General features: G+C 32.9%; 1 long non-coding RNA gene across 1 annotated transcript; it reads right to left on the bottom strand.

Moving 5' to 3' along the window:
- On the bottom strand, positions 336-13,265 carry LOC109326042. Its single transcript, XR_002105211.1, has 2 exons — positions 13,218-13,265; positions 336-441 (listed from the first exon to the last, which is right to left on the bottom strand). It is a non-coding gene; the product is annotated as an uncharacterized LOC109326042 (long non-coding RNA).

The raw sequence follows: 15,187 nt of genomic DNA, 5'->3' as shown, positions 1-15,187 counted from the left end.
TATGTGTATTTTCTCATTTTCATTATTAAGTTTGCATATGATCTACTCTCCTTTCATGTAAGATTTATTTTCATTTGTCTAGTCTTCATGGTTCACTATTATTTGGCTTTGGTTCAATCATTTGATAACAAAAAGAGCTTTCATGTTCAGTTAAGACACATTTGATAGGCCATCTTAGTGATTTAAATTACGGGTCGTATCATGTAATGCAACCGTAATATTATGGTGATCGTTGTAATCTTATCATGCCATAATTGTGGTGTGATATCGAATCACAATGATCCGTCACATCAGACCGTAATCACATTGATAACCATAAGACAGTAAATAGTTTATAATAATAGCATGGTACTCCATTTATTTTACTTTTTCTCTAAGTGCTAAGTATAATTACAAGAGAAAAATTGAAGGAAAATAGGAACTAGAAAAGTAAAACAGAACCTTGCACCAACTATAAAATAAAATTTACACAACTAGGTAGTTTGACTTTTTTATTACGGTTTTAGTGTAACTTCTTAAAATATTATTAGGATAGTGTATTTTTTGCTGAACTCATGTCTGCCATGCACAAATTCATTTTTTATTAATTTCACTCAACAAGACTCGTGTCAGCCATGCATGAGTCATTCTTTTATACTTTCACTCACCTAAACTTGTGCCTGCAAAGCACGCGCCTGTTTAAATTTTTTCCACTAGAAGTGAGTTGTGGATGTAGTCCACGACATCCACAAAAGTCTTGGATAGGGTACACGATTTCCTTGAGTCGTGGATAGGGTTCACGAGTACTAAATTCTATAAATACTGGCTGAAGCATATGTGATGAAACACCATTTTCAGCAAACACATCACATACACACTCTCCCTACTTACTTCCTTATATTCGTTAATTCTCCTTAGTTATTTGCTTATCTTCCTTGCTTATCTTAAGGTAACTATATTATTTTCTTAATTACAAGTATTGTTATTATTATGAACATTATATATGATATTTATAATTTGTTCTTTGATATAAATGACTATCATAAGAGATATTGTTAGTTATTTCAGTGATGACGATGAGATTGAGTTATGTGGCGATGATGACGATGAGCATGATGTTGAGATTGGTAGTAGTCAACCAGATGATAACATAACATATGCTACTACGTCATATGTTTTTCGTGATACTAATTCTCGGGGTGGTCATGACTATCGAGGATCGACTACTTTAAGGAATGAAAATGATTTATTTGTTGGCATACAATTTGAGTCTAAAGAAGCAATACTATATGTAATTAAACAATTTTAATTCATAATCATTTGAGTATACTATTGCAGAGTCAAGGCCAAATGGATATGTTGGTCATTGTAAATATTTCAGTGTAGGATGTGAATGGTGAATTCATGCATCTTTTAATGTAAAACATGGTGTTTAGGAAATTAAGAAAATTAATGGAACACATACTTGTGTATCCACTGTTGTTTCTCAAGACCACACCAAACAAAACTCGTCATTCATTTCAAACTGTATTATTAATTTGGTATTCGAAGATCCCGGTATACCAATTAATAAGGTGCTTGTGAAAGAATTTGTAAGTCATTTTGGATATATCGTAACCTATTGAAAGGCTTGGAATGTGAAGCAATTAGCAATGAGCCGAATTTATGGTGATTGGGAGGGTTCATACAATGACTTACCACGTTGGAGGAATGTTGTCCAAAACTTTGCCTCAGGTACAATTGTCTATTATGAAGCATCTTGTGACTTTGTAGATTGTATTGAAGACCCTAGTAGTTTCTTTCTTGATAGGTATTCTGGGCTTTTAAGCTATGCATTGAAGGCTTTGCATATCGTAAACCAATTCTACAAGTTGATGGGACATTTTTGACCAGCAAATATACTAGAACGTTGCTAATAACAAGTTCATAAGATGGTAACATGTTATCTTTCCAGTTGCTTTTGCCATTATTGAATAAGAAACGAAGGAAGCTTGAGAGTGGTTTTTTACTACCTTCGAACTTTTGTTACCCCACAACCGATCATGTCTATAATATCATATAGGGGTACAGGATTGTTGGCTGCACTTCGTATCGAGCTGCTCGAATGGTGTAATACTCAATTAGTTTATTGTACTCGTTATCTTGTCAACAATTTCAATAAGGAGTTTCGAGATTCTGATCTTAAAGATAAAGTTATTCAAATGGGTATGACTTTTTTTAAAAATTTAATGTTTTATATATATTAAAATTTTATTAATTATTTATAGTTTTTTCTATGATATGACTTGATGTGACCACGTTTTGAGTAGATGCTTAGTATTTTGCGAGAAAACAATTTGAGGGCATGAACATGGTTGGACCATATCCCTAAATAAAAATAGGCTCAATCTTACAATGAAGGGAGACGGTACAACCATATGACTATGAACCTTGCAAAATGTATTAACGATGTTTTGAAAGAATCTAGAGCTCTCTTATCACTACCCTTGTCCGAACAACATATTACTGACTAAATTCATAATTTGTTGATCATAGAGGTGAAGCTACTAACATGATTAAGGCATGGTATATATAATGTAAAGAGTTGACAAATGTGATCAAAGAAAATCAACATCAGATTATATGTTAGCTTGTTCATAGTTTGTCAAGGGAGACGGGGGTAGCTGAGGTTGAAGTTGCTTCTAGATCTGATGTTCGACATTCATGAGTGTATACAGTGAAACTAATCAAAAAATGGTGTGGCTGGGAAGAGTTTCAATCATTGAGATCATCATGCTCTCTGCAATTGCTTTATGTTCAACAATGAATTTAGATTATGGGCAATTTATTCACCAATTTGTCAGTTAGATAATATTTTAAAGGTCTATGGACATTAGTTTCATCCAGTATGTAATGAAAAATATTGGCCTCCTTATTCAGGATTCTCATTCATTCCTAATTATGTTTGCGAAGGAAACGAACTGGAAGACCAAAAACTACATGGATACATAATGAAATGGATGAAGTTCAATCTCAGAAGATTACAAAATGTGGATGGTGTAGGACAGAAGGCTATAAAAGGAAGAAGTGTCCATTTCGAATGAGGGAACTGAGTGATAGTTCTAGGCAACCCAATAATGATGAATAATAAATGTAATATTAATAACTTAATATTATATTATTGTGTATGAATTTTTTTTAAACATTGTTTTATTAAATGACTAGTACATTTTGTCATGCCTCATAAAATAGTTAGTTTAACTTAAATGACTAATACATTTTATGACACAAAATGAAATAGGATTAGAAACAAGAGTTTATTGAGTGTAACACGATCATGGTTGTGGGACACGGCCTGGACGTGGATCGTGGCATAGAAAGGGTTCTTTTCTAGCATGGTGGCACGACCATGGGTGGTGGCACAACTTGTCCATGTTGCTCTCTATGTTGAGGCTACAATTTCATCAATTTACAAACAATCATGGTCCCAAGCACAACGTGGTCGTGTTTTCGTGCCTTCACTTCAAGTTATTCGACCAATGCATGAATTTTATGACACAATCAATAAACGAGAAATACATGCATTTTGTGACACAAGGAATCAGATTCTCTTACAATGACCATTTCAAAGAAAAAAATTGATTCTCCAATGCAAAGACAAACAATGAATGACAAATGCATTCATTTTATGACACAAGGTAATCAATGCATGTACATATCCATATTCCAATGCAATTCTTGGTCAATGTTACTTTAGTGTATTGACTAAAACAAATTGAAAATAGTTAGTATAGTTAGCATAATTAGTGTATTAGTTTATTATTCGAGTAAGGTTTATAACTAAAATATTAGCCCATATCTAAATTCTTTAACTAAAATATTAACTTATCTCTAAATCACTTACGTAAAATATTAATAAATTCTTCAACTAAAATATACATAAATTATATTAAAGTATTGGTGTATTATTCATATTAGTGTATTATTTGTATTAGTATATCAGTTAGTGCAGCAATGTATTTTATGACACAAACAATGAATGACAAATACATGTATTTTATGACACAAAGAATGAATGACCAATACATGTATTTTATGACACAAGGAATCAAATTCTCTTACAATGATCATTTCAAAGGAAAAATTGATTGACCAATGCAAAGACAAACAATGACTGGCCAATGCATGCATTTTATGACTCAAGGTAATCAATGCATGTACATATTCAGATTCCAATGCAATTCTTGGTCAATGTTGCTTTAGTGTATTGACTAAAACAATTGAAAATAGTTAGTATAGTCAGTAGTTAGTGTATTAGTTTATTATTCGAATAAGGTTTATTAACTAAAATATTAGCCTATATCTAAATTCTTTAACTAAAATATTAACTTATCTCTAAATTCTTTAAGTAAAATATTAATAAATTCTTCAACTAAAACATACCTAAATTATATTAGTGTATTGGTGTATTATTCATATTAGTGTATTAGTATAATAGTATATTATTTTTATTAGTATATTAGTAAGTGTAACAATATATTTTATGACACAAGCAATGAATGACAAATGTATGCATTTTGACACAAACAGTGAATGACCAATACATTCATTGTATGATACAAAGAATCAGATTCTCTTACAATGATCATTTTAAAGACAAAATTTGATTGACCAATGAAAAGACAAACAATGAATGACCAATGCATGCATTTCATGACACAATGTAATCAATGCATGTACATATTCAGATTCCAATGCAATTCATGGTCAATGTTACTTTAGTGTATTGACTAAGACAATTGAAAATAGTTAGCATAGTTATTGTATAAGTTTATTATTTGAATAAGGTTCATTAAATAAAATATTAGTCTATATCTAAATTCTTTAACTAAAATATTTGTCTATCTCTAAATTCCTTAAGTAAAATATTTATAAATTCTTCAAGTAAAATATTTATAAATTCTTCAAGTAAAATATACCTAAATTCTGTTAGTGTATTGTTGTATTATTCATATTAGTGTATTAGTATATTAGTGTATAATTCATATTAGTGTATTAGTGTGTATAATTTGTATTAGTGTACTATTGAGTTAGTTAGTGTAGCAATATATTTTATGACACAAACAATGAATGAACAATGCATGCATTTTATGACACAAACAATGAATGACCAATGCATGTATTATATGACACAAGGAATCACATTATCATACAATGACCATTTCAAAGATAAAAATTGATTGACCAATGAATGACCAATATGTGCATTTTATGAAACAAGGTAATCAATGCATGTATATATTCAGATTCCAATGCAATTCTTGGTCAATGTTACTTTAGTGTATTAACTAAGACAACTAAAAATAGTGAGTGTATTAGTTTATTATTTGCATTAGTATATTAGTTAGTGAAGTAATGTATTTTATGACAAAAACAATGAGTGTAGTTAGTGTATTAGTTTATTATTTGAATAAACTTTATTATTCGAATAACCTTTATTCTTGAACTAAAATATTAATAAATTCTTTAAGTAAAATATTAACCTAAATCTAAATTCTTTATGATAAAAACATTGAATGACCAAATAATTGAAAGACCAATGCATGTCTTCCTTACACAAATTTTAAGACCAATGCATGTCTTTTTTACACAAATTTTAAGACCAATGCATGTCTTCTTTACACAAATGATGTATTCCTTACACAAATTCAAAGACCAATACATGTTAGTGTATTAGTCAAATTGGAATAAATGACCAATGCATGCTTGGTCAATGTTGGAATTAAAAACACTAACAAAATCACTGATGCATGTTAGTGTATTACCTAAGTTAATTTAGTGTATTAACTAAATTATTAACAAATAGGTTAGAGTATTAATTAAGATAATTTAAATTTTAATCTAAATCTTAATTTTTTAATAAAAGTACTCACCGAAATTTATTTTCTTCAACTAAAATACTAACCTAGATCTAAATTCATATAAGTGTATAAGTATATTACTAGTGTATTAGTTTATAATTTTGTGTGATCAATACATGTCTCTTGTCATAGAAAATGATCAATGTATATAGGTCAATATTGCAAAAAAAAAAATAACCAATGCATGTCTACATGTTAATTACTATAGTTAGTGTATTACGACACAAACCAATGCATGTAGTGTATTAGTGTTTTCATGTAAGAACCAATGCATTCCTCTTGTCATAGAAAATGCATGCTAGAACGACATGCTAGATAGTTCATTCTCAGAATGATAGCAGGATTCCAAAAGATGCTAATGAGGAAGTGGTAGAACAACATGCTAGAATGTTCATTCTCATAATGATAGGAGGATTGCTCATGTCAGATACATCAGGATCCCAAGTCCACCTAATGTATCTCCTTTTGCTAGATGATCTATGAGATATTCGAATACAATTGGGAATAATTTATATTGGCTTGTCTATATCGAGGACTATGTTGTGCAACAATAATTAAGCAACAAAAAGAGGTTGAGTGTGTCTGTTACTACTTCAGTCATGGGCATACGACCACATATCAATTCTTGCACCAAGACCGCATGACATCATAGTACAATTTATCTGTTGGTAAAAATGTATCATTTTTTTGTATACTAGTTTAATTTAATTTAAATTTTATAGTAATTTAATATTTTCATATGCTATAAATTGAATTTATAAACTAACTATTTTTAATTATATTAAAATGGTAGTCATAACATCTTATGACCAACATATTCATGGGCATATATCCAACATCATTCGTACAATGTTAGATTGTTTGTGCGTTGATCAAGTAAGTTTAAATAGTAATTTAGTTCTCTCTGATGGGAACATACGAGCAATCAAATAGTAAAAGAGTATAGATAAAATAGAATAACACAAGGGATTTGGTAACCAGGTTCGACCAATTGTGCCTATATCCCCGACAACGTTGAGAGGCTACCACTATGTATTATTAGAGAATAAGGATTTATGTTTGACTATAAATTAGGTTAAAATAACATAAATATATAGCCCTCTTCCCCAACCCCTTTACATCAGCCCAAACCCATAACTTATACTGCTGTTATCTAGAGATATGGGTCATTACACAATAATATCCACCTTGGCAAATATCATCAATCTCCATCTTCCGCCATTAGGTTGGGGGCGCTCTACAATATAGTATCAGTGAATGTTCAGCAAGCTTAGACAAGGCCTAAACTTGTCCATGGTAAACGACTTCGTTAACATATCAACTACATTTTCTAAAGTGTGAACCATCTGCAATAGTATCTGCCCACAAGCTACCAACTCTCTGATTTTGTGAAATCTCACATCAATATGTTTGGTCCTAGCATGATACATCAATAGTATCTGCCCACAAACTCCACCTTTCTTAGAAGCTTTACTAGCTGCCATGTATCCTGCTTCAGTTGTGGACATTGCAACAACATACTAAACTGATGATCTCCACATGATTGGTCCACTTGTAAGGGTGAAGACAAACCCTATTGTGGACCATCTATCATCCAAGTCTCCTGCATAGTCTAAATCAACATAAGCAACAATTGAAGGCTTACTCTATTGACAGCCAAACATGATACTGAGACCTATAGTCCCCTTCAAATATATGAAAATGCATTTGACTACTTCTCAATGTTGCTTCCCTAATTTAGGCATGTACTTGCATACTTGACTAATTGCTTGTGTCAAGTTCAGTCTAGTACAAACTATAGCATACATCAAGCAACCCATTAGATTGGCATATGAAACTTTTGACATATATTTTATCTCTTCATCTGCCTTTGGACACTAATCTAGGGAAAACTTGAAGTGATTTGCCAATGGAGTGCTCAATACTTTAGCATTGCTCATATCAAATCTCTCTAAGATCTTTTCAACACAGCTTTGCTGGGAGAGCCATAGTTTTCTAGCTCCCCTATCCATATGAATTTCAATCCCAAGAATCTTCCTAACAACCCCTAAATCTTTCATGTCAAACTCCTTACCTAGAATTACTTTCATCTCATTTATATCACTCAAATGATTAGCAGCAATCAACATATCCTAAACATAAAGTAGCAGAAAAATAAAAGAACCATCATCAAGGCTTATCCCATAAATACAACAATCATACTTACAACGCTTGTAACCAAAGCTCAACATATAAGTGTCAATCTGCTTGTACCACTATCTGGGAGACTGCTTCAACCCATATAAAGACTTCTTAAACATGCAAACCAAGTGACTCTGTCCAGCTGCACTGAACCCTTCTGGTTGTGTCATGTAAATTTTATCCTCTAATTAATCATGGAGAAAGACGGTCTTCACATTTTTTTCTAAGTGCATATCTTAGCTGGCTACCGAGGCAAGTAGTATCCTGATAGAATTGTATCTCACCACTAGGGAGAAAATCTCATTATAGTCTATCCCCTTCTACTGTGAATGCCCTTTTTCTATAAGAAGAGCCTTGAAATTTTCCCCTTATTTTTATGATATTATTGGTTTCCTCTTGTACACCCACTTGCACCCAATTGCACGCTTATTTGGAGGCAATGAGACAAGCTCCCAAGTTTTATTCTTGTGTAAAGAATCCATCTCCTCCAACATGGCACCCATCCATTGTATAAACCTCTTGAAGGCTACATGGATCCCCTAAACTGTTATGGAGAGCAATTGAAGCCATATCCTCAAAACCATATCTCTGGAGGTTTGATAGGACGTTTATCCCTATCTCTAGCAAGTAGATACTCTTGCACACCTGAACTCTCCGCCGAAGAATCATCATGTTCTTGACTTGAACTAGTGCATGGTTCTTTGTCTTTGTTCACGTGAACCATTTCATTGCTCACTGGAATCAAATTTGATCCTAAAGTCTCTCCATTTGGCTTGGACACCTCTGTCAAAACTGACTGTTTAGCATGAAATCTTCATCAAACACTGCATCTATAGTCAAAACCACTTTTCTGGAAATTGGATCCCAAAACTTGAACCCCTTCACACTTTTGGTATATCCAATGAAGATACACCTCTTTAACTTGCGATAAAGTTTAGATTGTTCATCACTGGGTACATGTATATAAGTAGGACAACAAAATATACATAACATATTACAATTGATTGGGTTACTTGTTCATACATCTTCTACAAATTTACCATCCAATGAAGTCAGTGGTGATCTATTGATGATATAGCATGCCATACAAAGTGCATCTGCCTAAAATATGTTGGAAAGTCCAACATTTAGTCTCATACATTTGGCCCTCTCTACAAGAGTTCTATTCATCCTCTGTGCAACACCATTCTGCTGAAGAGTGTTCTTCATTGAAAAGTGTCTTTGATATGCCAAGTTCCTTACATAATTTCTAAAATCGTGAGTCTTTTTACTCCATACTATTGGTTGACTTCATGTATTTGATTTTTCTAACAGTTTGGTTCTCTACCTTTGCCTTCCAAACCTTGAACTTGGCAAAGACTTATGACTTATGCTTCATAAAATATACCCAAACCTTACAAGAAAAATCATCAACGAAGGTAACAAAATACCTAGAATCTCCTAGGGATGGTTGTTGAGTGGGTCCCCATACATCATTGTGGACATAGTCTAGAATGTCTCGAGTCCTGTGTTAGCCATCCTTAAAATTAACTCATGTCTATTTCCCAAGCACACAATACTTACACAAATCAAGCTTGCATTCACTGTCTCCCCTCAACAGTCTTCTTTTGCATAGTTTTGTCATGTCACGCACACTAATATGACTCAAATGCATGTGCCATAATTTTGTAGTATCATGGTCTAAATCTACTAAAATCTATTCAACCACTCCAGCAACTCCACTTACAATTGTTCTCCCTAACAACTTGTAAGTGTTCCCAGCAGTCCTCTTACTCTTCATCACAGTCAGAGCCCATTTGCATACTCGAAGAATACCACTGTCTTCATCATCTCTATAGCTAAATCCTTTGGCCTGCAATGTCTCCAAAGAAATCAAATTCTTCTTCAAATCTAATATCTGCCTAACCTCACATAACGTCTTCACTACACATCATCCATCACAATTCTAATTTCTCTCATGCCAATAATTCCACATGCCTTATTATTTCTGAGATACACGAAACCAAAATTGCCTTCCCTGTATGTGGTGAACTATTCTCTATTTGGCGTCATGTGGCAGGAATAACTAGTGTCAAGTATCCACTCACACACTATGATTTGATGATATAGATAATATATCAACTTCACTGTTTTAACTAGAGTCATCTTTCTGTGCAACATTTACAGATGTAGATACTCCATCTTTCCCCACTAGCTTGTTAGGAATCTATTCATTGGGACAATCATTTTTCTAATGCCTGACCTGTTTGCACTTAAAGCACTCTACTAGTGTTATGTCCTTGTAATTTGGTCTTTTCCTATTGTTAGGACCTCCTCTGCCTTGTCTCCTCCCACGCGTTTGGCTCCCTTTCACATACAGACCATCACCCCAAGAAACTTCCCCTACATTCTGTCTTCTTTGAGTGTAGGACACAAGTGCATATGTGATTTCATCCATTTTGATTGAGTTTTTCCCGTACGTCGATGTTGTTACCAACTGTTCATAGGAATTTGGCAAAGAACGCAATAACATTATTGCTTTGTCATCATCATCAACCTTCACATCAAGTTTCTGCAAGTAAAATTTTTGAGACGTTGCTAATCATCATCCTCGTGAATCTTCAGGTCATAGAGTCTATGTTTCAAATGCAACTTATTTGTTGAAGACTTGGACATGAACCACTTCTCTAATGTCTCCCACACCTTTATTGGTGACCTCAAATCCATAACATGATATATCACCCAATATGATAGACAAAGTCGTATCATTTCCATGGCGTTCTCCTTCGACTCTTCCCATTCCAGTTGATCGATATCATCTAGCTTATCCTCACACAGCGCCTTTGATAGACCTTGTTGAGCCAATACATCCTTAATCATCCTTTGCCACAATCCTAAATTACTAGTTCCATCGAACTTCCCTACCTCAAATTTGGCATCTAGGTTAAGAGCCATCTGATATCAACTGTTGGGAACAAGTGAGTAATAAAATAGTAAAAGAGTGTAGATAAAAGAGAATAACACAAGGGATTTGGTAATGAGGTTCAACCAATTGTTCATACGTCCCTAGGAGCGTTAAGAGGCTACAACTATATATTATTAGAGAACAAAGATTTATGTTTGACTATTCATCTCCCTGTTACATTAGGTTTACATAACATAAATATATAGTCATCTACCCCAGCCTCTTTACATCAGCCCAAACCCATATTTTGTATTGTTGTTATCTAGAGATATGAGTCATTGCACAACACTCTTCATTTCTTAAATATTATTTTATTCATGAAATTTTTCCTCTAGTTTCTAGCCACCAATTTCCTTTTTTCCAGTTTGTCTAGACCCACCCATTATAGGACAATGAATATTAGGGGACAAATCCCTTATATTCGTAGAGCACGTATGCCATTAATTTGTTTCGCAAGGTATGTTTTCGATCGAGTCATGAGACAATTTGGGATGCAACAACCAATCTCACAAGCTCCACCAAACTTTGATAAACTCCACAAGATGGACTTGCGTGGCAAGAATGAATACAATTGGCCACAGAAACATGAAGTTTGGATTCAAATGTGGGATAGTCGGGAACTGCGTGTGGTCAACGACATTCCTGACACTAAACCTTTATATCACTACTCATAGTATATGCAATGATATTTACAAAGGACAGAGAGATATATCTCGCCAAATGGAGCATATTTTGTTGGAGCATTAAGTTTTCTCAAATAAATAATTTTTTTAATTTACTTTTATTTCATTCAATAACTAAACTTCTTATATATTTTTGGCAGTATAACTTTGCAAATGAACTTATTGAAAGAACAGTTGCTCCTCAGCCTTACAACAATCTCATTCAAACTATCGATTACATCCATTTTGTGTCTAAAGATTTGGTGAAGGCATTGGCAGAGTTAAATCCAACAACCTTCAATATGTCCCAACCTCGAGCTCCTCCTACTCAACATTTCAATAAGTTTGCATACGAGTCTGAACCTCAACATCAAAGTTCAAGTCAAACAAAGGTTCACTGACAGGCACAAATACCACTACCTCATCTACATGGAGAACAATCCTATAGGGCTTTCACAATATTTCCAACTAGCTACCATATGGGACAAAGTTCTCAATTTCAAGGATCACTACCATCAATATTTGCTAAAAGTTCAAACACGCCAATATTGGCATATGGGTCACAAGAATTTTACCGTCCCATTATGCTCTCACAACCAGAATAAAGCAATATTTATGATAATGAAGATAGTGGTGATGAGGAGGAAGAGGAGCAACAAGTTAGAAGAGGTGGTAGTGGAAGAGCCAGAGAAATATCTCAATAATAATTCAAGGTTCTTCCACCACGCAGAAGAAGGCCACCCCCGTGTGGCCCTTGATCACATCACAGACATCATTAATATTATGGATTGTAATTTCAATGTTTTTATTATAAATATTTTTTCATGTCATTCTTATTATTGTATTTTGAATATTTATTTTTCTCTAATTAATATCATTCATATTACTAATAATCGAATAAAAGTAAAATATAATAAACAACTTCAATATCCATACAAACCCATGCAACCTAGATACATACAAACCTATCCAAAAAACCCAATTGTATGATAAACCCTAAATCAACAAAGTTGATTAGGGCAAAAAGATCTCGTGGATTTGGTCCAAGAGATTGGAACTCGTGGCTCTTACTCACGAGATTTATGGACTGAAGTGAAATCATGGAACTCGTCCACGAGTTTTGGGGGGATAAAATTTAAAAAAATGACTCGTGCACGGCAGGCACGAGTCTTGTTGAGTGAAATAAATAAAAAATGAACTAGTGCTTGACAAGCACGAGTTCAGAAAAAAATACACTGCCCCGATAATATTTCAAAAAGTTACACCATAACCGTAATAAAAAAGTCAAACTATCTCAGTTGTGTCAACAGTCATACGGCAACGATCGCAATTTGCATTGCAATGACCAGAATTGCAATCACAATTTAAAACACTAGACTATCCTTATAGGAAAGTAATATGACTTTTTCTAAAGCAATGATAACCATAAGGCAATAAGTAGTTTATAATAATAGCATGGTACTCCATTTATTTTACTTTTTCTCTAAGTGTTAAGTATAATTACAAGGGAAAATTTGATGGAAAAGAGGAAATAGAAAAATAAAATAGAACCTTGCAGCAACTATAAAGTATATCTGCTACAAAACATCCTTAATAGATCCCAAACTATAACAGTACACAAGAGCATGTTATGGTAAATCAATTATGGCCAACCAAACACGCAAAATATGACATATAGGCTACATAATTGTACATGTAACTTCTAACACATAAAAGATAATGTATAAGATGCATAAATTATAAATTAAACTATGGTGGTAAATGAGGTGGTCAACTTGTATGGAAATGTTACTAAAGGCTTCTTGCATTACTAACCAAGTTCATGAATATCCTTGACGATGTTAAATATCGCCTCAGGTTGTGCTAATTTGAGTGCATTCTCTGACATTCTTTTCATTTCATCTGATTTTGAAGTGAATCATTCAATCACAAATTTTGTTGTTTCCTTAGGACTTCTTGTGAATACACCAACACCATTATTTACCACACAAGGTACATTACGTTTTTACTATAGTCACATTGGAGATTAGGCATAAATATTATGAATAGATACGGTGCCATATTCGATCATGAAAACTTGACCAATATGGCACCAAGAAAAGAAAATATCTTACCTTTTTCATAAACTCAAAGTTATAGTCACTAATTCCATCATCATACAACTGAAGATATTGACAAGTAAGATATTGACATACAAGGTATTCATTTAATATTTCAGCTTATTATTAGTCATTGAAAAAGTCAATTTAATGTGTCAATGTTAGACTAATATTGTTTATTGTTTATATTTGGAAGATGTGAATATTGAGTACTCTTCAGATGATGAAAATCATTATGATAATTGTGGAGCTAGGTTATTTACTATATATTATGAATTTTAATATATAATACAACAAAAGAACCACTAACCTTAAAAAATTTGGTTTAGGATATTCTGATATTGGTGATCCTCTTATTGAATGTGATCATTGTGGAGCATGCATGTGGTATCATGAGAAAAATCGTAAACATAGAAATACTACAACACCTAAATATGAACTTTAGTGTGGTGATGGAAAATACAAATACCACTACTAAAAACACCTCATCCCCTCCTTTAACATCTCCTCTTTTATATGCATTCTACGGATTGCCTCAATTATCAAAATAATATTCACATCCGTGGGTGCAAAATTTGATAGATCTGCTAACAATGGTAGAGATCCACCAACTATTAAGATACAGTGACAACCATATCATTGCATTGGTAGCATGTTGTTGATGCTTGAACAATGCCCAAAGTTTGTGCTACTCTACATTTATGATACAAACATGAAATTGAAAACTTGATCACAATAATAAGGTATATGATGATTAATTATAATAGAAATAAGGTCCTATTTCTTTCTATTCAAGTAAACATTATTGATTTGTTGTTCAATTGATGAATATATGAACCACAAGGTTGATTCCAAAGTAGTTTGTCGATTATCACAAATATTAGATAAAAATAATGTTCATGTAAAGCTTTTCAGAATGGCAAGGGAAAAAATTAAAAGATGTTGTTATTCTAAACTTGAAGTTGAAGCTAATTTTCGAAAGGAATTCTGATGAAAGATTAAATAACTTACCAACAATTTCGAAAGTGGCTGCTTTAATAGTTGGAGATATTGACTCAATATCATAAAGAGATATAATTATGGAAACAGAAAATGGTCATTTGAAGAGAATTGATGAATTACATGCAAACTATTTAGCTTTTTAATACCCACTAATTTTTCCATTTGGAGAGGATGGTTATAGACATGATGTTTGTCACAGAGTTAGAGTTGATTATTAGAATATAAAATGAAACTGTCTAACTGTAAGAGAATGGATGTCCTTTAGATTGCAAACAAGGAATAATGAGGTTCAAACTTTGTTGTGGTCAAGAATATTATTTCATCAATTTTTAGTAGATGCTTATACTATGCTGGAGTCTGAATGATTGTCTTTTATCAAAAGAAATCACTCAAAGCTAAGGGTTGATAAATACATAAATT

Source organism: Lupinus angustifolius, chromosome LG14 (genome assembly GCF_001865875.1).
Source record: "Lupinus angustifolius cultivar Tanjil chromosome LG14, LupAngTanjil_v1.0, whole genome shotgun sequence".
NCBI lineage: Eukaryota > Viridiplantae > Streptophyta > Magnoliopsida > Fabales > Fabaceae > Lupinus > Lupinus angustifolius.
This window is presented reverse-complemented; position numbering and strand designations above follow the sequence as displayed.